Source organism: Sorghum bicolor, chromosome 5, assembly GCF_000003195.3.
Source record: "Sorghum bicolor cultivar BTx623 chromosome 5, Sorghum_bicolor_NCBIv3, whole genome shotgun sequence".
Lineage (NCBI taxonomy): Eukaryota > Viridiplantae > Streptophyta > Magnoliopsida > Poales > Poaceae > Sorghum > Sorghum bicolor.
In genome coordinates this window covers 24,667,015-24,690,594 of record NC_012874.2, presented here as the reverse complement: position 1 = coordinate 24,690,594, position 23,580 = coordinate 24,667,015, and the positions used below count along the sequence as shown (strand labels likewise).

Sequence of the window (23,580 nt, the reverse complement as noted above, 5' to 3'; positions counted from 1 at the left end):
ACAGCGTGGGCGGCGTGGGAGGCAGGACGAAACAAATGTCGCACTAAAAAAATGTCCATCTTTTACTCTTTTTAGTTGTAGGAGATACGAAAGGCATTGTAGGCTAGTGACTACAAGAGTCTCAGTAGCATTTTAGGTCCTAGTTCAACTCCCACGGAGTGAATTTTTAGGATTTAATGACGGTTGTGTTTTTTTAGTGATAGGCAATGTTTCTGTCAATAATGAGACGCCTATAGTGACTTTGTTAATTTTGAAGATTAGCTAATCCAGTCTTTGAAAATGTTTATAGTGATGAGTGTGCGTGCATTTTTAATGTCTGAGTTGTAATACATTGTCATCGAAAATAGTCATAATTGTAAAATTTATATGGTCTAAAAAAGTTTGTACTTTACAAATATGGATAAGATTCGAGATTTTATATTTTAGTTAGATACGAACGTGGGGAATCCGATGGAGAATAATCTTTTAAAAATAAATATAGATATATCTATTTAACATCTATATTTAAATCAAATACAAATATAAATAACTATTTTTGGGCTCTGTTTGGTAATAAGTTATTTTTTTATCACCTGTCATATTAAATGTTTGGACTCGTGCATAAAGTAGTAAATATATACTATTTACAAAACTAAAACAATAGCTAGAGGATAATTTACGAGATGAATCTTTTGAATCTAATTAATCCATAATTAAACACTAATTATAAAATAAAATGAAAATCTAAATTTTATCACTCTAACGAAACAGCCTCTAGAACGGAAACGAATATCGAATTCTACACTTCAATCCTGTGTTATTGTCTAGACTAGATGGAGAGGCCAGCCACATCACCCCGCTCTACTGTTTGCGGCAAAAAAAAACCGCTGACCCCTCTTTCCTCGTCCTCTCCTTCCTCTCGACTCTTCTTCTCTTTCTCTTCGCTCCCTCCTTCCTCCCCCCGACACCAGCAGGGGCGACGGTGTCGAGCAACGGCGGCGCGGCGCGCCGGAGCCGCTATCCTCCACCACCACCACCACCACCTCCTCCTCCTCCTCCTCCTCCCCTTCCCTTCCTCTCTATCTCCCCTGAATTCCTGATGTGGCGGCAGGAGCCGTGGCTAGCTCGTCTGCCCGGCCCAAGGCAACGCACCAGCGCCTCCTCCGCTTCCTCCGCCACCCTCGTGTCCTCTCCCTTCCCCTCTCTCCGCGACCGTGGTCGTGCCTGCTCTGAGGAAACCCTAGGTGCCATGGGGGCCTCCAATCTGGCCACGGCGAATCGACCCGGCCCTGTCGGTGGCCGCCGCCATGGTTGTACGTCCTCCCTCCCCGGCGCTGCCTCCTTCCTCACCTCTCCGTGTGCTCCTGTGCTCTTCCTCTCCCCTCTATATGTGCTCCTGTGGTACAGGAAACCCTACTTGCCTGGGTAGGTCTTTGTTTTTTCTCCTCCTGTTCACCCGCAACGGCTTCCAATGGCGCCCCGGCCAAGTTCTTCTCTCTTGTCTTCCATGCCAGTAATGTCATCATTTCCCATCGGATCTAATCATGTCATACCGTTTGGTTTTGTGATTGTTCATTCCTTTTTGATCAAAGTTACCTCAATTTTTTTTTGATTTTATTACAGGTGTTTCGTTTGCCGCCGAGGCGCCGACCTCTAGCGGACATGCCCAGCTGATGTTGTTGGTAGAAATATAAATTATGGTTGCATCAATATGCATTGTTTTACTTGATTCATTCTGAGGTTTTGGGGTTATGGGATGATGAACTATTTTTAGACTGAGACAATGGAATTACGAAATGATGTTTGATTATTTCAATTTTCTATGACTCTTGCTATTTGCATTATTTTTCTGATGACAATGTCATTATACCTTGCCATTTTGCTTTAGCGTCTGTTGTTTCGTTTTTGTTAATCGCTACATTTTGTGCATTTGTTACTGAGCATTGATCCATTGTCAATGATGTCTTCAAATTATCTGTTGGTTGTTCTATTACTGACCACACCCCATAGCCAATGATGTATTTATTCCTAGCCATCTTTGTCCACTTTCTTGCTAGTCCACTTTCTTGCATATATGAAACAGCTGGGACTAAGGTCCTATGGATCAATTAGGTTAGAAAGTGAAATGGTGGGTTCCTTTGCTTCTGTAGACTACTCTAAGCAAATTTCTATTCCATTAAATAAGGTACTGTGGATGTCAGTTGCTGCATCTAATTACTGTATCTAACGCTGCCTTTTTTGCTCGATTTTAGTCAGTGACACATTAGATGCAGTAATTACTATGGTATGGCATGGAAGCTTTGAGGTCTTCAGCAAGTTGTGCATTGGGTTGGTTTACCTGATAACTCTGTCATCACTACCATATGTGTGATAATCCCACATACGTTCAGTTGATTAATATCACTATTGTTTCTGGTTCCCTCTCCTCACTGATCTTGGCCTGCCCCCTAAGAGGTCGTCAGCCTCTGGCGCTCTCTTGTTTTAAAAATGTGCAGGTCATGAGCAGAACTAATATCCTCTGGTGTCACATTATCTACTGAGGTTTGGGGATTGTGTGATGATAAATTGTTTTAGACTGAGACAATGGAATTGTGCAATGGGGATTACTTATTTCACCCTTTCATGAATCTTGCTATTTGTAGTGGTTTTTTTATAGCAATGTCATTAAATCTTGGCAACTCTCTTCTGCATTTGCTGTTTTGTTTTCATTAATTCCTGCACTTCATGCATTTGTTACTGAGGATAAGTCCATTGTCGATGATGTCTTCACTTCACATAATTTATTGGATGTTCTATTACTGAGCACACCCCATTGCCAATGATGTGTTTATTTCTATCCATCTCTCTCTACTTTTCTGCAAATACACTAATCCAACATCGTGTTGCCCCTCTCCTGGTTCTGTGGGGAACATATGCTACGTTTTCCCCTGCTGGTCAGTACAATTTGCAGGTTAGTATATATTATGCCATCTCTGCTATGTTATCCTTTATTTTTGCTTAAGTTTGCTTAAACCATTTCTTTGCTGTTGTTGTTTGCTATAAATGCAGGACAATATTGAAATGGGAATTTCAGGGCATCAAATGGTAATTTTTCTATGCTCTAGTCATTATGACTCTCTGGTGTTTTTTGGCTATGCCTACTCTGAAATTTGAATGAGTCAATCTCTCTTTGTATTTTTGAATGTACCATTTCTTTAGATTACTGACTGCTATTTTCAAAATTCAGTAGAACTATTTCCATCTATTATTTTTGGTCTTAAGACTTTTTTGGAATAGTTATGCCACCATATGTATTTGCAGATAGGATGACCATTGTTAGTTACTGACTTCATGATTAGTGCAGATACATAGATGATCCTAAACAACATACACCTGTAAGCATGGATATTCATTATTTTGTTAGTTCTTCTTTTTGCTGCACAATATGAGCCTCTACATTGCTCCTTATCTGTCAAATTTCACCATTTATAGGGATCAAGGTACATATGACATATTTGGCTCAGTAAGTTAAAGCTTAAATGTGGATGAGTTTGCAAGGGTATGAATGCTTCTGAAAATAAATAACCAGCATGGCACTGCAACTATGCCTAGCATGTCTTTTCTTATTTTCCTTACCTCTTCTCTTCTATTTTACAATGAATTTTATTTAGTTGCACATCATATATCATATTGAGCCATGGTTCCCTTTGTTTTTCTAACTGTAATTTTACTTGGCCTAATACTTACATTTGTTTTTATGGCCAACATATGCAACTGTGAAAAGTATAATTGGAGTGCTTCAGTTCTTAGCCAAGGTAACATCCAATTCAGGTTCTTCCTCTATGTCCGTCATTATACTTTTCTCTTTATATTCACTCTTCAAACACTAATTGTATCCAAGAGAGCACTGGTGTCATAGGTCTTGTTACATTATTTAGTGACTTCCTACATGTTTCTCTTGTGTTGTTATTTATACATGATAGGATGGTTTGCAAATTTTTATTTGGTTAGGTTCCTTACATTACAGGAGCATAGACCATGGGACTTGGAATTCTTCATGCACTTCACTTTGAAATGAATGATCCAAAGTTATTTTATTAGGTACTGTAGATAGTAGATGTCACATTTGATTGAGATAGCATGACCATATTAGGTTAGTTGAATTCCTAAAAATTACAATACTTCTCAAATTAATACAGGTTCCATACGTGTGCCCCATCGGGTAAAAGAAGTAGTCATATGTGTTGCCATGAATTTTGTCAACGTGTGCCACATCACAGTGAAGACCTGCCTGTTTTATTCATCGGGATGCCCCTCGGCTGCCTGGCTGTTTCTTGTGTTCCTCATGGCAACCATGCATGTTGGTCTGGTTTGTATTCGGTTATTTTGTTACTCTTGTTGCTTCTCTATTGGAGTCTGCCTTGCTTCTTGTGGTTGCCATGCACGAGACCTCTGCCATGACATGTCTGCCATGGCACTTTTGACTACTGGAAAATGATTTGGAGCAAGTGCCATCATATATGTTCAGTTGTGAAACCATGATAGATGTGCATGGAAGTTTTCAAAACTTTTTAGTTGCAAAAAAAAAACTCAGATCCACCGAACTAATCCTGTTCGGACCATCTTCTTACTGCAAGCAATTTTTTGCGTTTACATTTACTCACAGTAAAGCATCCTTGCTTTTGTCAGCAACAACAATCTAGATGGTTTGGCAATAATGCGATGCCATGGCATGATCACGTTTGCCATAATTTAGGTCTATGCCCTGCTCCAAGCGTAACTCTCTACCCTTTTCCATGTGTCAAATGAGCCTACAGATTGTTTGGCCGGCCTTTTTAATGTAGCTTATGTTTAGCGTTTGCACTTTACTGCAGGTTGTATAGTAACGATCGATCGAGAGCGAGCTGGACCTTCTTGCCTGTTTTTTTCCTTATCGGTTCATATATGCATCCTGCTCTTTTGTTAATTTTCAGTCAATATTTGTGAGACCTCTTCACCTGTCCAATTTTGCGCTGCCCTCTTTCTTGCTTAATCTAACAAGCTGCTACTGTGCTATGCACTGCTTCTTGTCCTCTCTTCTGTTTATTAGTCCATTTCATAAATCAATAGGTATTTTGAGGATGTGGAAAATAAATATGGTGCAGACGTGCACTTCAAAGCTTGCATATGATACCTGCATTACATCCCAGGTGGTGAAACAGAAATGGAGGAAGTACGCCTCCATTTTACCTGTAAATTCAAATGCTCTCTCAAAATCACATGTCAATCACTAGATGTTCTACGAGATGATACAACAGATGCATCCGCTCTCATGCTTTCAGCACCTATTGTTGGTTATCAAGAGTTTGTGCAGCTTCACATCTTCTAACTGGTCATAGCGTTTTTATATTTGCAGCTTGATTGCAAATATAAATAGGCACAAAGTGATATTTAGCAGCCTAAAAAAATCTCACCTACTTCGTGCATAGATGCTTAATTTACATTTTACCTGAAATTTATTATACACATCTTGCCCATACATGCCTTCTGCTGGTCTGTTTTTGTTTCCTTCTGAGTGCATACATGCATTTTGAATGGGTGCTTATATCCTCCTAAACCTTATGGTTTTGTCCTCATTTTCTGCAGGAGATACCCCCAGCAATCATTCAACAGACCACTAGAAATTTTGTCAATGGTTGCTGGGTTGGAATACATAAGAACCCTGACATATTGATTAAGACTCTTAGCTGATTAAGAAGACAGGTTTTTTCCATCCTATACTTTCATAATTGCAGATAGAAAGACAAATTAGATGAGTCAAACAGAACAGATTTTATACAGAAGTCCGTTTAAAAACCTAACACTACTTATTACCCACTCACATATACAAGCTTGACAAATATATATAGCTGATTGAGGCAATCGTTTTTAACAATGGTGTTTAACATGAAATTCAAACTTCTTTTCATGACACAGGTATCTACTCGAATTTCCATTTACTTTCGCAAGATATACAGAGACAGGTAACCCTGCATCTTATTAAGAGTGCACTTCAGTGACCTTGGTATCTCAAATTTACTTTGTCTTCATTTTCCGATTGATGTCGACACTAAAGTTTGTGTGCTCCATGATATCGGTCTTACAAAACTTCTATTCTTCACGGATTATGAATGCTATAGTCGTCCATTGTTTATAACTGAGGGCCAAGAGCTGCTCATTTAAATGGCACATATTCGAGCTTTGCAACAAAAGATCTGCCATTGATCAACATCTGCTGACTTCCACTTCATTTTACATGTGCATAATTTTTCTCATAGGCTTCTTCTATGCAGCCCTGCAACAAAAGGTCTGCCAATGGATCAATGTTTGCTGCCTTCCATTTGGCGTTTCAATCCCCAGGTACAATAGACATTTTCCTGCTAAGAAGATGTGTCCCTAACTTCAACTAAGAAGATAGTGTACATGAGGCACAGACGCTTCTTAACAAAAGGACACAGGTACCGGTAGAAAAAGATGGATAAGTACTTTGACAATAATAGTGAACTACAGTCTACTGCTCCATTAGGTAACAGTAAAGGCAAAAGACTTTTCAGCATAGTCAGCAAACTCAAATTTGTTTTTGGAAAGAAGACAAAAGATGGAAAACCAAGAAAGAATGTCAAACTAGCTCCAGGGGCTACATTCAAGAAGAAGTCGATTTTCTTCGAGTATTTGGAATACTAGCCAGAGATAGACGTACGCCACGCGATCCATGGTCTGCACGTTCAGAAGAACGTGTTTGAAAGCGTAATTGGCACCTTGTTGAACATGAAGGGCAAGACAAAGGAAGGATTAAATTCACGCTTGGACATGGTACAGTTAGGCATAAAAAAAGAACTTCACCCTGTTAGGCTAGAAAATGGGAAGTACCACCTCCCGACAGCAAGCTACAACCTCAACAATGATGAGAAACATGCGATGTGTGTGTGGTTGAAGAAATTGAAAGTCCCATCTAGATTCTGCTCTAGCATACGAAGTATTGTGTCAATGAAATACCTTACACTCACAAACTAAAACTCACATGATTGTCATGTCATACTGGCTACTTTCTTCCCTATTGTCATTATGGCTATAATTCTAGTGTGGATAAATGTTACAGTTACACGGTTCTGCTACTTCGTCAACAGGATCTCACATAAGGTGAATGAACGTGATGAGTTGGCGTCTCTTAAGGAATTCGCAGTGGAGACAGGGTCACAATTTGAGATGTGTTTCCCCCTAGCCTTCTTTGATGTGATGGTTCACCTTGTGGTGCACTTGGTTTCACGAATAGAGGCATTGAGTCCCATGTATTTGCATGAGGTGTGGATGTATGAGCATTTATGTCAACACTAAATGGCTATGTATCAACTCGTGCTCATCCAGAGGCATCTATGGTAGAGGGGTATTTAACCGAAGAGGCCATTGAGTCCAGAGGTCCATTCTGCAATAGGGTCCTAAAAGTCCAGGTTGCAATAGGTTTGCCTTCGTCACGACACGAGGGTAGGCTGAATGGAAGGGTAGGATGGGAAAGAAATCATACGTCCCAAAAGATTACAATTTAGTCCTCGAAGCACATCACAGCGTCCTGCATCAGCTCTTGATAATGGAGCCTTTGATCAATCTACACATTGAAGAGCTTCGAAAACATAATCATGGGCACACAGATGAATGGTTAAAGAAGGAACATAAGAATAAGTTCATCTCATGGCTAAGGGAGCTGGACATTCCAGATGGAGAAACACTCGAGGATCGCACCATCAAGGTCTTGGCATCTAGGCCATCACGCCAGGTCACGACTTGGCAAATCTATGACATTAGTGGCTTCACATTCTGTACCAAGTCCAAGGACCAAAAGGGCATGGCACAAAATAATGGTGTTCGATGCGACGCCTTAGACTCTGAAACTAGTGAGGAAACAACTTACTTTGGCTTCGTTGAGGACATATGGGAACTAGACTATGGTACATTTCAGATCTCTGTATTTTGGTGTCAATGAGTTGAAGACAAACATATCACAGTGGACAACTATGGGGTCAGAGTTCTAGATCTAAGCAAGATAGGCTACAAAGATGATCCATGGATAATGGCTAACCGTGTTGCACAGGTCTTCTATGCTAAGCAGGTCCTCTCTCCTAATGATAAGAAGAAAATTACCGACCATCCAAAGCACGTAGTTTTCCCTGGAAAGCAACGAGCCATAGGAGTTGATGGTGTATCTGACCTGGATGAATTTAACCAGTTCAGTGACATGTCTCTCTTTGTAGATGACCATCCAATAAAGATAAGGAATGTTGAGCGAAGCATTCCACAGAGCTCGTTGCCCAGGGTGCGTCACGATGGACAAGGAAGAACATTAGCTGCCTTGATTTTATTTGACATTTGCCATGTAATTTATTTATGATAAAATGTGTACCTTATCCTATGTGCCCTTCTCTATTTGTACATCTAAGACCTACCATGTCGTAACACTTTGGTTACTAAGCTATATTGAGTCCATGAGCATTTCGGTATCGTATTGGGCTCAAACTTTTTCCAAGGCTTACTAGTGCCATTGATGTTCAACCCACCAAGTTTAAGATTTTTCTGATGTGGTTTGTTACTTTATCCAGTTTAATTGAATTTCCTCGCGACGTCACCCGCTAATTAGCGCTTGAACTAAGTCTGCCCCTGAAATGACTCTAAATGGTGCCAAACTTCTCCACAGGGTCTCATATACCATAGGAAATAAAACTTTATTGTGGTTGGTGAAAAAACCTAGTGGGATCTAGGTGTAGTCCACTATTTTTCATCTAATTTAGCACAAAGAAAAATGTAATAATATCTTGCATGACCAGAAAATCCTGAGATCTTGTGTGGGGTCATCATTTGGGTCTAGAAGCTTGCCAAAAAAATTTTAAGACATTTGGAGATAAGCATAAGATACATGGTTCACAAACGTAGAAGAGCCATTCCATTGAACCATGCTCAAACATATGGGTTCCTCACCTTTATACTGCCAACGATAAATTGCACGAATGAATATATTTTTTATAGCATTTACACACTACAATAAAGCTAACAAATTTGGAATCACATTTTTCTGGTATTCCTAGAATTATTTATGTATTAAACAAGATATGAGGCACATATTCAATTTAAATCATTTTAAATAAAGCTGCATACAAAAGTACCTTAAACATAAAATTTCATATTTTTAACATGTGTATCTACTCAGGAGGAACACAACAAAAAAATTCACTATTTTAGGACAAATATTTTTGAAGATATGATTTTTTCAATCATTTAAATAATTTCTAAAAATATACATAAGAAAAACTTTAAATAAACTGAAAATACATTTACACAGGCGGCCCTCGGAGTAAACCGCCAGTACTAATGCATTAGTGGTTTTGATATATATCCCGCGCTCTGATTCCAAAATTTTGTCTAAGTACTCGACACTCCAGTTTCCTCTTCGACGCCGGCAGGCTGCCCAAAATTCCCACGCCACCGTCTTCCTCCATCTTCCTCGCACGAGGCCTTCCTCGAGCATTGCGGTGAGCTTCCGCGCCTCGCTCTCTCTCTCTCTCTGCGCGTGCGCGGCGGCGGCGGCAGTGGTCTCTCTGCGTGCGGCGGCGGCGGCAGGGCAGCGGCGGCAGTGGTGCGGCCAGACTGGGAAGGGGCAGGCGCGGTGGTGGTTGCGCACGGAGAAGGAGGTGGCATGTTGGTGGCTGCGGGCCATGAGGGGAGCCCGCGGTGTGCGACTGATGGTCTTAGGTTAGGCGAGCGCGCAGAGGTTAGGAAAGACCCCGACATGTGGGGCCCACCTGCCAGAGAGAGGGAGAGAGGAGGGGAGAGGGAGTCGCGGGCTCGGCCAACTGCTAGGCCGGGAAGGGGAGGGGACATTTTCTTTCTTTTTTACTTTAGTAATTTATTTGTTTAGTGAAATGGAATAAAACCATAAAAACAGCAAAAAATTATAGAATATTATTATGTGATTTACATGTAATATTATTTATAATTATTATTTCATATATAATTATATTGTATAGAAATATATGTATGTATTATTTGTGTCTATCCTTTTATAAATACTTGTTATTATTACTCTTTATATGTGTAATAGGATTCATAATTATTCCTTTTATAAATACTTGTTATTATTTCTCTTTATATATGTAATAGAATTCATAATTATTATTTCATATGTGATTATGTTGAGGAACTATATGTATGTATTATTTGTGTCTATCCTTTTATAAATACTTGTTCTTATTACTCTTTATATATGTAATAAGATTCATAATTATTCCTTTTATAAATACTTGTTATTATTTCTCTTATATATGTAATAGAATTCGTAATTAGTATTTCATATGTGATTATGTTGAGGAAATATATGTTTGTATTATTCGTGTCTATCCTTTTATAAATACTTGTTATTATTACTCTATATATATGTAATAGGATTCACAATTATTCCTTTCATAAATACTTGTTATTATTTCTCCTTGTATATGTATTAGTGTATACATAAATTTAATCTCTTTGTGTATGTATTAGTGTACTAGTGTATGTAAATTTAATCTCTTTGTGTATATATTAGTGTATATGTTAGTGTATGATATATTAGTGTATATACCCAGGATACATAAATTAAATTTTATACATAAATTACATAGATTTCTACGATGAGTTCTCCGCACAAGCAAGACGAAGCAATGTAGTCCAACCCACGGAGCAAGTAGAAGGGTCATCCCACCCTATGGAACAAGATCGAGAGGTCACCCTGGGGTCATCCCACGCCATGAAGCAAGTAGAAACGGGCGACACATCAGGATCGTCATACGAACAAGAAGCTAGTGACGACATGGAGCCTCTAGAAGTGAGGAAGACTCGTCGTGAATTGGCACGTGACCCCGATTACAATGTAGAAGCCGATGAGGTAAATTAGAGACATCCATGATTTCATATAATTAAATGATTTCTATTCATAGTTTCTACATATAAACACGCCCATGATTCACATGTCTATACTCAGGAGGCAATGTCTCAGTTTAGATAAATGATGTCTCAGGAGGAAGTGGCACACGAAGACACACCTGAACCGACGACCGCGACGACGAGCACTGAGAGGCCATGTGAGTCCAGGAAAAGGAAGCGACTAGGTTTGAAACGAGGCGAGAGAGGGTTGAACCAATTTCCAGATGACACATATGCCATCACAGATGTGAGCCCTACCGGACAGCCCCTAGCTCCAGAGGAGGCCCTACCCAAATACAGAAACGCAATTGGTTTCTATGTGAGGGACTTTCTTGATATCACAATTAAGAACTGGTCCGGTGTGTCGAATAATGACAAGATGAAAATATGGGATAAGATTAAGACGAGGTTCTAGTTTCCTAGGAATGTGCCAGAAGATCTAGTGAAGACATATACAATGAAGCAGTGTGCAGTTAGTTTCTGAAATTGGAGGTCGGAGATGAATGTCAAGTTTGCAAAGACAGGGATGGATCCAACAACCAAATACAAGATTACTAAAGGGCAGTGGGCTATTTTTCTAGAGCAGAGGAATGACCCTAACTTCTTAGCTCGGAGCGAAGCCAGCTCCCAGCTCGCAAAGAGGAACAAGTATCACCACCATCTAGGCAAAGGTCGTTACCATCACCAAGTTCCTAAATGGAGGCAAGAAGAGGCTGCGAAGAAGGCAGTAGGGTTGCTAGGGATGTCCGAGCAAGTCGGTGAAAGGTTGGCGAATTGGATCCGTGCTCGAAAACCAAAGGAAACCGAGACAGGTGTGTCCTTTGAAGACCCAATGCTTGATGAAGCAATGAAGAGCATCTTTGTAGTGGCAGGCATGCAGCAGGAAGGCAAGTTTACGCCACGAAGGAAAAGGGACATCCTAAGTGTTGGCCTCGGTAACCTTGAGCATCCTGGCCGTGTTCGAGGCATCTCATCAAAAGAAGGATGAAAGGATGGATTTGGCCCTCAGTGGAAAATGAGTATAAGAAATGTGATTGGTACAAGGAACAAATGGCAAATTATTTTCAGGAAGAGGCTAAGAAACACTTCCAAGAGATGATGGCGAAGTTGCTAGAAAACCCTCCTTCTGAGTTGATGCAGAAACTAGCGAGTGTCGTGTCAAATCAATAGATGAGCACTCATGCTCCCCAAATGCAGCTAGTCCAAGTGGTGTCACAACCGTTGGTGGCACAGAGTGAAACAATCATTCCAAGCAGTGTCGCTATCCAGTTGACGATATTGTTACTTCTACGCCTTGCTCCCTAATCATAAGATATGGGATTAACAATCATCGTACAAGGGTAGTAGCCATGGGCAAAGCGATCCTAGGAGGACCTAAATACCATGGTGCTGACATTCCTAAAGACTATTGCAGAGTAGAGGTATCAACCGTGGTCCAAGGATATGAGGACGAGATTCTAGACATCCCTGGTCCCGAGGACATTATGAAACTAGGACAGGTAATAAACAATTTCATCCTTTGGCCTCGGAGGGACGTGCAACTAAGGGAGCCACCACCACCCTCTCAAGAGATGCCACTCACCCAGGAGTCATTAGCTCATGTCGATCCTCTTCCTAACCCATCGCCTTCACCTCCTCATTCTCTTCCTGACCCACCAGAATCACCTCTCTATGTTTTCCCTGTCCATCAACCATCTCCTGTCCATCATCTTTCTACCCCACAGTCAACACAATCTCCACCACCATTCAATTCCACGCCTTCACCACAACTCAAAGATCTAGAACCAAAAAATGAGCCACCAAAGGTGCCAAACAAGAAAGTATTTCCGATACCTAAGTTGATTTCACCACACGAGCCGAAGAAAAAATCAGTTGGGCAAGTGAGATTTTTGTTAGGTATTGCTTTGAAACGCACAGTACAAGAGCATGAGATTTCTGAGCTAGCAAAGTCAGAGGTACCGGCGCCTAAGGCCATAACTTCTGTCCAATTCAATGTGCTAACTGCAGAAGACTACAAGCATATCCCTAAAAAGTATGTGTGGGGAAAGCCTCTACTCAGTCGGGCCAAACTTATGAAGAAACCAAGTGGTATAAAAAGGTTTCATGACTCGTACATAAGAGCCCTTCTGCTGGCATCAACACCATAAGCATGCGCATACCACAAATAGCATTTCTTAGCCAGAGTACTGACAAATGCATGCTTACATTCGATGACATGTGGGCACTGATGAACCACGAGATGCTAGATGTACATATCATAACGGCATTTGCATTTTAAGTGTTACATAGTTACACACATTGTAGTTGCATCAATTTTCAATATCTGACATGCTTCTACCTTGCAGAATGTTATATGATCAACAAGATTTATATTTTGGTTTGGACTTTAATTATTGTGTCGAAGAAAGGAATGGCTATCTCTACCCAATAGATATAGCCAAAAATCGACACATATTCCGGATCAGGAATGGCAGCACAGAGGTATAGGGTTTGGAAGGTGCAGAACGGATGAGAAACTCTGAAAGTTGAAACTTGATTTTGGAGCCAAATACGCCTTCTACATTGGACATTCACTAATAAAGTTTCAAGATAGGAAAGCGGTGGTGGCCCCGTACCACTTTGGGTAAGTGTGAGTTTACAAATATCTATCTAAACTATTCCAATGCACAAATGCATTAATTAAAGCAGAAACCACTGGATATGCTTCATCATTTATCCCAAGGAGGGAAGGTTGTTGGTACTAGACTTCGTAGATTACTCGAAAGAAAGCTATCCTCCATTCATCAAACTGCTAGAGCTGTAAGTCAAGCTATGCATGCATACTTAAGCATAGTGAGAGTTTGACAATAACATGGTCATTCGATTTGAGATCATAGGGCATACAGGCTCTATAAGATAAATCATGGAACGTGCAAGTCCAACAGACCACGACAACTATGAGAGGTTATACATAACTTGCCGGTACGTATAAAAATTTACTCTTATGAATACAAATCATACACATAGGACCACGGTTGCAACTATTATTAAATAACCACTCTCCTGTTATACAGTGCATGAAGCAACCACCCTTTTCTGTCCTCTGTGGCTACTACATGTGCGATAACATGAGAGAGAACGGACGATATGAAAGGAACCCTGCCAAGGTAATATAAGTAATAGTCCATTATATAGTTCAGACATTAAAGTTGGAAGTCATAAAATATATAATGTTTATAAACTTTCTTTACAGGTATATAAGCAAGGGATGGCGGAGCGCATGGACGAACGTGCTTTAGACAACATAGTTGAGGACATCTGCTCGTTCCTCATGAAGCATGTCATTCCACGTGAATGCAAATATCATGATGATGAAAGCCAATTATCGAGGCCACAGTTCCGAGTGCTAACAGAGATTAGTAAGCTCAAACTTACTAAAGAGGGTTATTAGAGTACAGAAACAAACTTTGATGTATATATGATGTGTGGTGATGAATATACTCTTGTAATTAACTTTATGTTTTTGAGCACCAAACTTTGATGTATATAAATCTATGTACGAGATGAAATATTTAAATTGCATGTTGCTATGTTTGAAGACCAACCAATATCAATATATTTAAATATTAACAATAAATAAATAAATAAATAATATATTTTTTTAATAGGTTTCCACAGGCGGCACTCTTTGGGAACCGCCTGTGTAAATGTGTTCCCTAAAAGAGCCTCCTGTGGAAATGTTTTCTACTTGCGGCTCTCAAGGAACCGCCTGTGGAAATGGACGATTTCTACTGGCCCCCGGCGTTGGCGGTGCTGGAAAACGCCTGTAGAAATAGGTTACCAATAGTCCGCCCCTGTACTAGTACGCTGTTGCTGCTGGAGTGGGGCGCGTCATTTTTGAAAGATACGCCGCGGAAGTTGTTCAACCAGTCTACCTCAATCCTTCAGTTCGGTGACACATTTGGTCGAGTAATGCGAACTGATGTGTAGCAGTATGGCGATTTATTTTTCAAATAATAAGTTTTTTAGGGAAACAAAGAGGGGTTGGCCCTACTGAGCTTTTATTAAAAATTGAATTATGTACAGTGCTCGGAAGATACAAGTCTCAAGAACTAAAGAAAGTGTGAAAGAAAATCTAAAGAGTTACACAAAGTTGTCTAGCCATATTTTTATCAAGTATGATTATGTATATATTGGGAACAAATCATTGTTATGAACTATATGATTACGCGGGATGAATGCGAATATAATATACAGGGAGTATAATTTCCCGTACGAGATCCCCTATATAAAAGAATCCAGAGATCTTGCATAATTTCGTATCCTCACCAGTTTAGCTGTAAACGCGTATAGTGGTAGACCGGTAGGTTATGGGTAGTTGGGCAGTCCTTGTGTTGGTGGGAGAGCAGCTATATTCGCATTGGCAAAGCTGTTCCAGTCCCTGTTTATGAGCAGAAGACATTTCGTGAATTATATGGAGATACAATAGCTATCGGGTGCATTATAATTGTCACAAGTACGTAAACTGTTTGTATTCCTGGTTGAGAAACACCTTTAATCCCAATTTTCCAACCAAAAGCACCAATTTGGGAGCAAAGGAGGATACCTACAGTTGTGGCTGGGCGCCACATCCACCTTTTGTCACACCCATATTTTAAAAACAAAATAAGATGCATAAAAGACTCATATGTGCCCCAGAAACAGTCGCATACAAAAGTAGACAAATCTCAAATGTACCATTGCAGTATTTATTACATAGCAGAATATAAAATATATCACATAGTCTCATACAAAAATGATAGCATAAAGTAAACCACGCTCTCGACGGAAGCTCCACACAGGGACACTGCTGACTGGTTGACTCCAAACCTAGTACTCATAACGGTAATCCTCATTCCAGTCATCTTCATTATCATATCCTGAGGTGTTGGGAAATTGCAAGAGTGAGCACATATCGTACTCAACAAGTATAACCAGGGATTCATGAGGCTCAAATAGCTGACACTGGTTTGACTGCATTTAGCTTTTAATAGTGGATAGCATGTTCATAATTAAATAGCAATTGTCAAGGTAGCATAAATAATCCATTAATCCCATGATCAAATGTAAGCATAATTAACTCATAGCATAAACGATAATCAAATGAACGTAATAACATAATAAGCTCATCATCTTAATGTAGATGTCCCCAAGGCCGCTCCTGACCGTGAGCTCGGCTAGTATACTAGTTTTAACACTCTGCAGAGGTTGTACATCTTTACCCATGAGTCATGATTTACCCTTTCGTCCGAGGTAGCTAGTCTCTTAACCCCCTTCCTAGGGAGGTCGGTAGGGATCACTATGAAGCCGTTCAAAAGTTCGTCTAACATGTTAGGGCCACAAGGTTTACTTTGCGAGCAGATATAGATACCTCCTTCCGAATGGCACAATGACGCGCAGCCTATACACATAGGGATAGGGGCTCGCACTATACCCGTGTCGGTTCAGCCCCTCCGCCCTTTTGGGTAACCTCTAACAAGCTAGAAAAGGGCTTCATACTGAGCTAAAGCCAGAGCCATTATAGCCCTCATGGTTGCACTGTTATCCCGGGTGATCACGTACAGACAAGATCTCATACAGTTATTTGTCATTCTTTTATGTTCATTGCATAGCAATTATTCATCTTACAAGATCATGGATTATATCAAGCACTAGCACATCTACAACAAATGCATATCAAGTAGGTAACAAGGAATCCAGGTAACAATCATCTATAATTTTGCTAAGGTCGACAAGGTGATAGCATGCATATGATATATATGTGTAGTTATAAGTGAATAGGTAACAAGGATGGTCCCAAGTTATACTTGCCTTGCTCAAAGCTCTCCTGAGGCTGCTGGTCCTCAAAGTCTTGATCTTGATCACCAACGTTCGGCTCACCGTCTATTCCCAATCATCAATCAACAACACGCAATCCAATGTAGACAATCATACACGAAGCAAACAAACTATAATTAGAACAATACACCAAACAGTGGTAAAACAAATATAAAAGTTTATCAAAATATTCTACGCAGCGCTACGGTCACACAAACGTAAAGTTCACGAAAATCGGAATTAAAATGGAGAAGTTATGCATTTTCCAAGATTTCCTATAGAGAAATAATTAATTAAATAGTACCAGGAAATTAGAAAGTTTCAAAACAGTAAACTAATATTTCTAACATGTAGAGCATGTAATTACGGATCTAACGAAATTTGAATGGACAAAAACGGAGTTAAAATGAGCATTTTATAAGCAAAACAAATCCAGTGGCAATCTTATAAATAGCAGAAAGAGCATTTTTCCATTAATCGGCCAGGAATACGCCTTTGGCATTAGAAGACGTATTTTACTCAGGGCTCTAGGGACTGCGGGTTGAATAGCGAAATCTCCAGGGACTCTTAACGAAAATGTGCAGCGAAGGGGTATCCTTCTTTCTGGGACGTTGATCTTCGATCGAACGGTTCAAATCCATCCAGGGGGAAAGGCGGGCGGCGGGCCGACCGGAGCTCAGCACCGGCTCGGTGGCTCCATTGCCGGCCGAAAGGAGCTCGCCGGCGACGACGGGCTTCTCGATTCCGAGCACCGTTTCGCGACAGGAAAAGACCACGGGGTAGAGGAGCTCACCGTGAACGTACCTAGGGGCTTGGCTTGGGCCGAGAGAGGGCGAGGAGGTCGGGTCGCGGCGGCAGAATGCGTGCTGCTCCGGCGAGATCCGATTCGCGAAGTCTAGGGCGGCTGGAGCTTGGTTTCGCGATTAAAATGCACACGCAGGACGCGGGGTTGACCTAGGGGCTTATATAGGCGCCGTTTAGCCGATTTGGTAAGAAATCGTGGTTTCCAGGATTGGGATACGACGTGGTCGGCTTCCATCCGAGTCCTGCTCGCGGTCGACCGGAGGAAGAAGGAAGGTGGCCGCGCTGACTTGCGGTCCCGTGCCGTCAGTGGCAGCAAGCAGAGAGGGGGAGAGGGGAGCGCGCGCGGGCCTTCTGGTGGGCTGAAACCGCGCTGGGCCGCTGGGGAAATGGGAGCAGGCCGGCGGCTGGGCTTCGGCTGGGGTTTTGTTTCCCCCTTTTTTAAATTCTTTTCTGTTTTCTTTTCTCAATTCCTTTTCCAAAGAAGCTTTGAAGCAAAATAATCAAAATAAAAACAGAACATACAATACAAAATAATTATGCTCCAGCATGAATGCAAAATTCACGTTTCTAAACTTATGATAAATTTTAATTTACACAAAATTATTTATTTTGCAAGATTCAAATGCTCACAAAATTCTTAATTAATCAAATTAATTCCTATTAATTGAAATTCACATTTTGGGTGTTACAAACTCTTCCCCCCTTAAAAGAATATCATCCTCGAGATTGAACAGTGCGTAAACAAACAGTTGTGGATATGATTCTCTCCAATCATTCTCTCTTTCCCAAGTTGCTTCTGTCTCTAAAACCGATTCCATTGCACTAGCAAATTCATGTCTCTAGTCGAGTGACATACCTGGTAACTTATCTGTAAATTTATTCCCTACACAGTCCTGAAGATCAACACCTTCATCCAGCTGATTCACCGTAGCAGTGGGTGGAGCCTGTACTGCTACATCAACATTGATTCTATCTCCCTTTGGTGTTGTCACAACTACTACTTTCTCTTTGCACTTAATCTTCGTAGAATATTTGTTCATCCAATCCAAACCCAATATCACATCTATGTCTGAGGTTCTCATAACCATGGGACTAACTGGGAAATCTACCCCCCTTAAAGAAAGACTTGCTGAGGGGCAACAATATGAAACTGGTATAGTCCCTCCCGGTGAGTTTACTAGCATATGGGTTTTCAAGGCAACTAGTTGTATGCTATGAACTCTAACAAATGCTTGCGATATGAATGTATGCGAAGCTCCAGAATCAAATAAAACTGTAGCGGGAATAGAGTTGATACTGAATGTACCCATCATAATCTCCAGTCCCTCTTGTACTGTCTCTGCAGCCACATGGTTTACCTTTGCTCCATGAGAATTAGACTTTTGATTGTTGTTCTGCTGGTTGAATCTCTCCGGGCAATCATATGACATATGACCTTCTTTTCCACAGCGAAAACACCTAGTAGGGGTATTGGAAGCACTTCTCTTCATAGAGGTGGCATTTGAATTTTCCGAGCGAGAAGTCTGTTGTCCACTCTGTTGTTGATTAGGATTACGCTGAGATTGTTGGTTGCGAACCCCTTGACTAACTGGTCCATGGTACCTCTGTTGATCGCCCTGCTGAGAATTGAAACGCTGGCAGTTGTTGCCTCCAGAACCTTGGGCTAACATTCTTCTCTTCTTATCTTGACCTTTACGCATGTTATCCAACACAATAGCATGGTTTACCAGAGAATGGAAGGTAGGATAGGTATTACCAGCCAACTGCAACCTAAGTTCATAGTAAAGACCTTTCATGAAGAGACGTTGCTTATCCGCATCTTCTCTGACTTCATTTGGGGCATAGCGAGTCAGTTGCTCAAACATGTCATGATACTCAGCCACAGACATAGAACCCATCCTAAGAGATCTGAATTCTTCCTGCTTGAGCTCCATCATTCCTTCATTGATATGTCGTGCTCTAAAGTCTCTGCAAAATTCTAACCAAGTGACAGGAGGGGCATTGTTGGGACAAGCAGCTTGATATGACTCCCACCAGGTCTGAGCTGCACCTTGAAGTTGTCCAGAAGCATACAACACTTTCTCCATATCATTGCACTGGGCTATGTTCAGTTGTCTCTCTACAGCACGAAGCCAATCATCTGCCTCCATAGGATCAGCTGAGTGTGTAAATACCAGAGGTCTTGCCTTCATAAACTCGCCACGCTTATCTCTGACATGGATAGGTGGTGGTGTTGGTGGAGGTTGCTGTTGTAGGTGCTGCATAAAAACGTGCATCATCTCATTTTGAGTTTGCATGAGTTCCTCCACAGTGATTGGGCCATTGTCACCATTGCCATTGCCACGGCCTCTTCCTCTGCCTCTGCCTCTTCCCCTTGCTGCCATCTGCATTCCAAGGTATATAAACACATCTTAGTAATGTCCAACATGACAATTACAAGAGTTAACGGAATCTGAAATTTTCTGGGTAACATCCAACATCAGCAGTTCAGAAAACCAGACATATCTCGAGTTCCAAAACTCAAAAGGATACATGCTGTACACCGTTGGAAAGATAAAGAAATTGTCTACAACTTTCAGTTAGATCATATTAACAGATTCCAAAGTTAGGTCAATCAAAAACTGGGTACCACCGAAACTGTTCTAGAATTCCAGACTGCACAGAAACCTCAAATTTAAACAGTCATATCTCCCAGCTCATAACCGATAATATTGTCATTCTTGAGGCATTGGAAAGATATAAGAGTCTACTTGTTCCCAGAAATTTTTGATGAACATTGCATGAACAGATTTTGAGATACACCAGAATTATTGCAGACTGCTCCAGAATACAGCAAGAGATAGAAACAGGATTTTAACCAAACCCAACTATTTAGTTCATTAATCCTTATGCCTTAGGCCTATAGACTAAATGAAATTGTAGAGAAAATCCACATGATCATTAAACTCATTACAAAGATCCAAATCAAGCATAGGCATAATAACAAACCAAACCAAGCATCAAAGGTTCACACTTCAAGCATTAACTCAACTTGCGGTACTATCGTTCTCTTCCTATTAAGGGTAAAGATCCTATAACTCCTATTTCAAAGACGCCAGAAAGTGGTAAGAAAAGGTCTAAAAGCATATCAAGCAAGGAGTGAGGATGAGAACAAGTCTTTAAAATAAGCAACAAGGTAAAGATGAATAGGATATAGTGTAGAAGAAAATATCAAGGTTTATAGAGCAAGGATTTTATAGCAATTTCAAAACCTTAAGACGGCCAATTTCTAACTAGGCTTGCGTCTGACAGTCAACAAAGCTCTGATACCGATTTGTCACACCCATATTTTAAGAACAAAATAGGATGCATAAAAGACTCAAATGTGCCCCAAAAACAGTCGCACACATAAGTAGACAAATCTCAAATATACCATTGCAGTGTTTATTACATAGCGGAATATAAAATATATCACATAGTCTCATACAAAAATGATAGCATAAAGTAAACCACGCTCTCGACGGAAGCTCCACACAGGGACACTGCTGACTGGTTGACTCCAAACCTAGTACTCACAACGGTAATCCTCATTCCAGTCATCTTCATTATCATATCCTGAGGTGTTGGGAAATTGCAAGAGTGAGCACATATCGTACTCAACAAGTATAACTAGGGGTTCATGAGGCTCAAATAGCTAACACTGGTTTGACTGCATTTAGCTTTTAATAGTGGATAGCATGTTCATAATTAAATAGCAATTGTCAAGGTAGCATAAATAATCCATTAATCCCATGATCAAATGTAAGCATAATTAACTCATAGCATAAACGATATCAAATGAACGTAATAACATAATAAGCTCATTATCTTAATGTAGATGTCCCCAAGGCCGCTCCTGACCATGAGCTCGGCTAGTATACTAGTTTTAACACTCTGCAGAGGTTGTACATCTTTACCGATGAGTCATGATTTACCCTTTCGCCCGAGGTAGCTAGTCTCTTAACCCCCTTCCTAGGGAGGTCAGCGGGGATCACTATGAAGCCTTTCAAAAGTTTGTCTAACATGTTAGGGCCGCAAGGTTTCCTTTGCGAGCAGATATAGATACCCCCTTCTGAATGGCACAATGACGCGCAGCCTATACACATAGGGACAGGGGCTTGCACTATACCCGTGTCGGTTCAGCCCCTCCGCCCTTTCGGGTAACCTCTAACAAGCTAGAAAAGGGCTTCATACTGAGCTAAAGCCAGAGCCATTATAGCCCTCATGGTTGCACTGTTATCCCGAGTGATCACGTACAGACAAGATCTCATACAGTTATTTGTCATTCTTTTATGTTCATTGCATAGCTATTAATCATCTTACAAGATCATGGATTATATCAAGCACTAGCACATCTACAACAAATGCATATCAAGTAGGTAACAAGGAATCCAGGTAACAATCATCTATGATTTTGCTAAGGTCGACAAGGTGATAGCATGCATATGATATATATGTGTAGTTATAAGTGAATAGGTAACAAGGATGGTCCCAAGTTATACTTGCATTGCTCAAAGCTCTCCTGAGCCTGCTGGTCCTCAAAGTCTTGGTCTTGATCACCAACGTTCGGCTCACCGTCTATTCGCAATCATCAATCAACAACACGCAATCCAATGTAGACAATCATACACGAAGCAAACAAACTATAATTAGAACAATACACCAAACAGTGGTAAAACAAATATAAAAATTTATCAAAATATTCTATGCAGCGCTACGGTCACACAAACGTAAAGTTCACGAAAATCGGAATTAAAATGGAGAAGTTAGGCATTTTCCAAGATTTCCTATAGAGAAATAATTAATTAAATAGTACCAGGAAACTAGAAAGTTCCGAAACAGTAAAATAATATTTCTAACATGTAGATCATGTAATTACGGATCTAACGAAATTTGAATGGACAAAAACAGAGTTAAAATGAGCATTTTATAAGCAAAACAAATCCAGTGGCAATCTTGTAAATAGCAGAAAGCGCATTTTTCCATTAATCGGCCAGGAATACGCCTTTGGCATTAGAAGACGTATTTTACTCAGGGCGCTAGGGACTGCGGATTGAATAGCGAAATCTCCAGGGACTCTTAACGAAAATGCGCAACGAAGGGGTATCCTTCTTTCTGGGACGTTGATCTTCGATCGAACGGTTCAAATCCATCGAGGGGGAAAGGCGGGCGGCGGGCCGACCGGAGCTCAGCACCGGCTCGGTGGCTCCATTGCCGGCCGAAAGGAGCTCGCCGGCGACGACGGGCTTCTCGATTCCGAGCACCGTTTCGCGAAAGGAAAACACCACGGGGTAGAGGAGCTCACCGCGAACGTACCTATTGGCTTGGCTCGGGCCGAGAGAGGGCGAGGAGGTCGGGTCGCGGCGGCGGAATGCGTGCTGCTCCGGCGAGATCCGATTCGCGAAGTCTAGGGCGGCTGGAGCTTGGTTTCGCGATTAAAATGCACACGCAGGACGCGGGGTTGACCTAGGGGCTTATATAGGCGCCGTTTAGCCGATTTGGTAAGAAATCGTGGTTTCCAGGATTGGGATACGGCGTGGTCGGCTTCCATCCGAGTCCTGCTCGCGGTCGACCGGAGGAAGAAGGAAGGTGGCCGCGCTGACTTGCGGTCCCGTGCCGTCAGTGGCAGCAAGCAGAGAGGGGGAGAGGGGAGCGCGCGCGGGCCTTCTGGTGGGCTGAAACCGCGCTGGGCCGCAGGGGAAAAGGGAGCAGGCCCGGGCTGGGCTTCGGCTGGGGTTTTGTTTCCCGCTTGTTTTTTTAAATTCTTTTCTGTTTTCTTTTCTCAATTTCTTTTCCAAAGAAGCTTTGAAGCAAAATAATCAAAATAAAAACAGAACATACAATACAAAATAATTATGCTCCAGCATGAATGCAAAATTCACGTTTCTAAACTTATGATAAATTTTAATTTGCACAAAATTATTTATTTTGCAAGCTTCAAATGCTCACAAAATTCTTAATGAATCAAATTAATTCCTATTAATTGAAATTCACATTTTGGGT

At 41.1% G+C, this 23,580-nt stretch overlaps 2 long non-coding RNA genes across 18 annotated transcripts; both read left to right on the top strand.

The window, feature by feature from the left end:
* Window positions 846–9,161, top strand: LOC110435599. 16 transcript variants are annotated; one of them, XR_002453387.1, is made up of 9 exons: window positions 847–1,492; window positions 1,603–2,929; window positions 3,028–3,063; window positions 3,280–3,353; window positions 3,451–3,517; window positions 3,743–3,773; window positions 4,158–5,700; window positions 5,914–5,960; window positions 6,270–6,828. It is a non-coding gene; the product is annotated as an uncharacterized LOC110435599 (long non-coding RNA). The 16 variants fall into 16 exon arrangements; XR_002453382.1 differs by having other exon boundaries at window positions 3,986–5,700; XR_002453384.1 differs by adding an exon at window positions 3,986–4,059 and having other exon boundaries at window positions 3,451–3,773.
* Window positions 10,475–14,218, top strand: LOC8071842. Of its 2 annotated transcripts, XR_002453261.1 has the most exons (4): window positions 10,475–13,719; window positions 13,797–13,881; window positions 13,974–14,066; window positions 14,153–14,218. It is a non-coding gene; the product is annotated as an uncharacterized LOC8071842 (long non-coding RNA). The 2 variants fall into 2 exon arrangements; XR_002453260.1 differs by having other exon boundaries at window positions 10,475–13,881.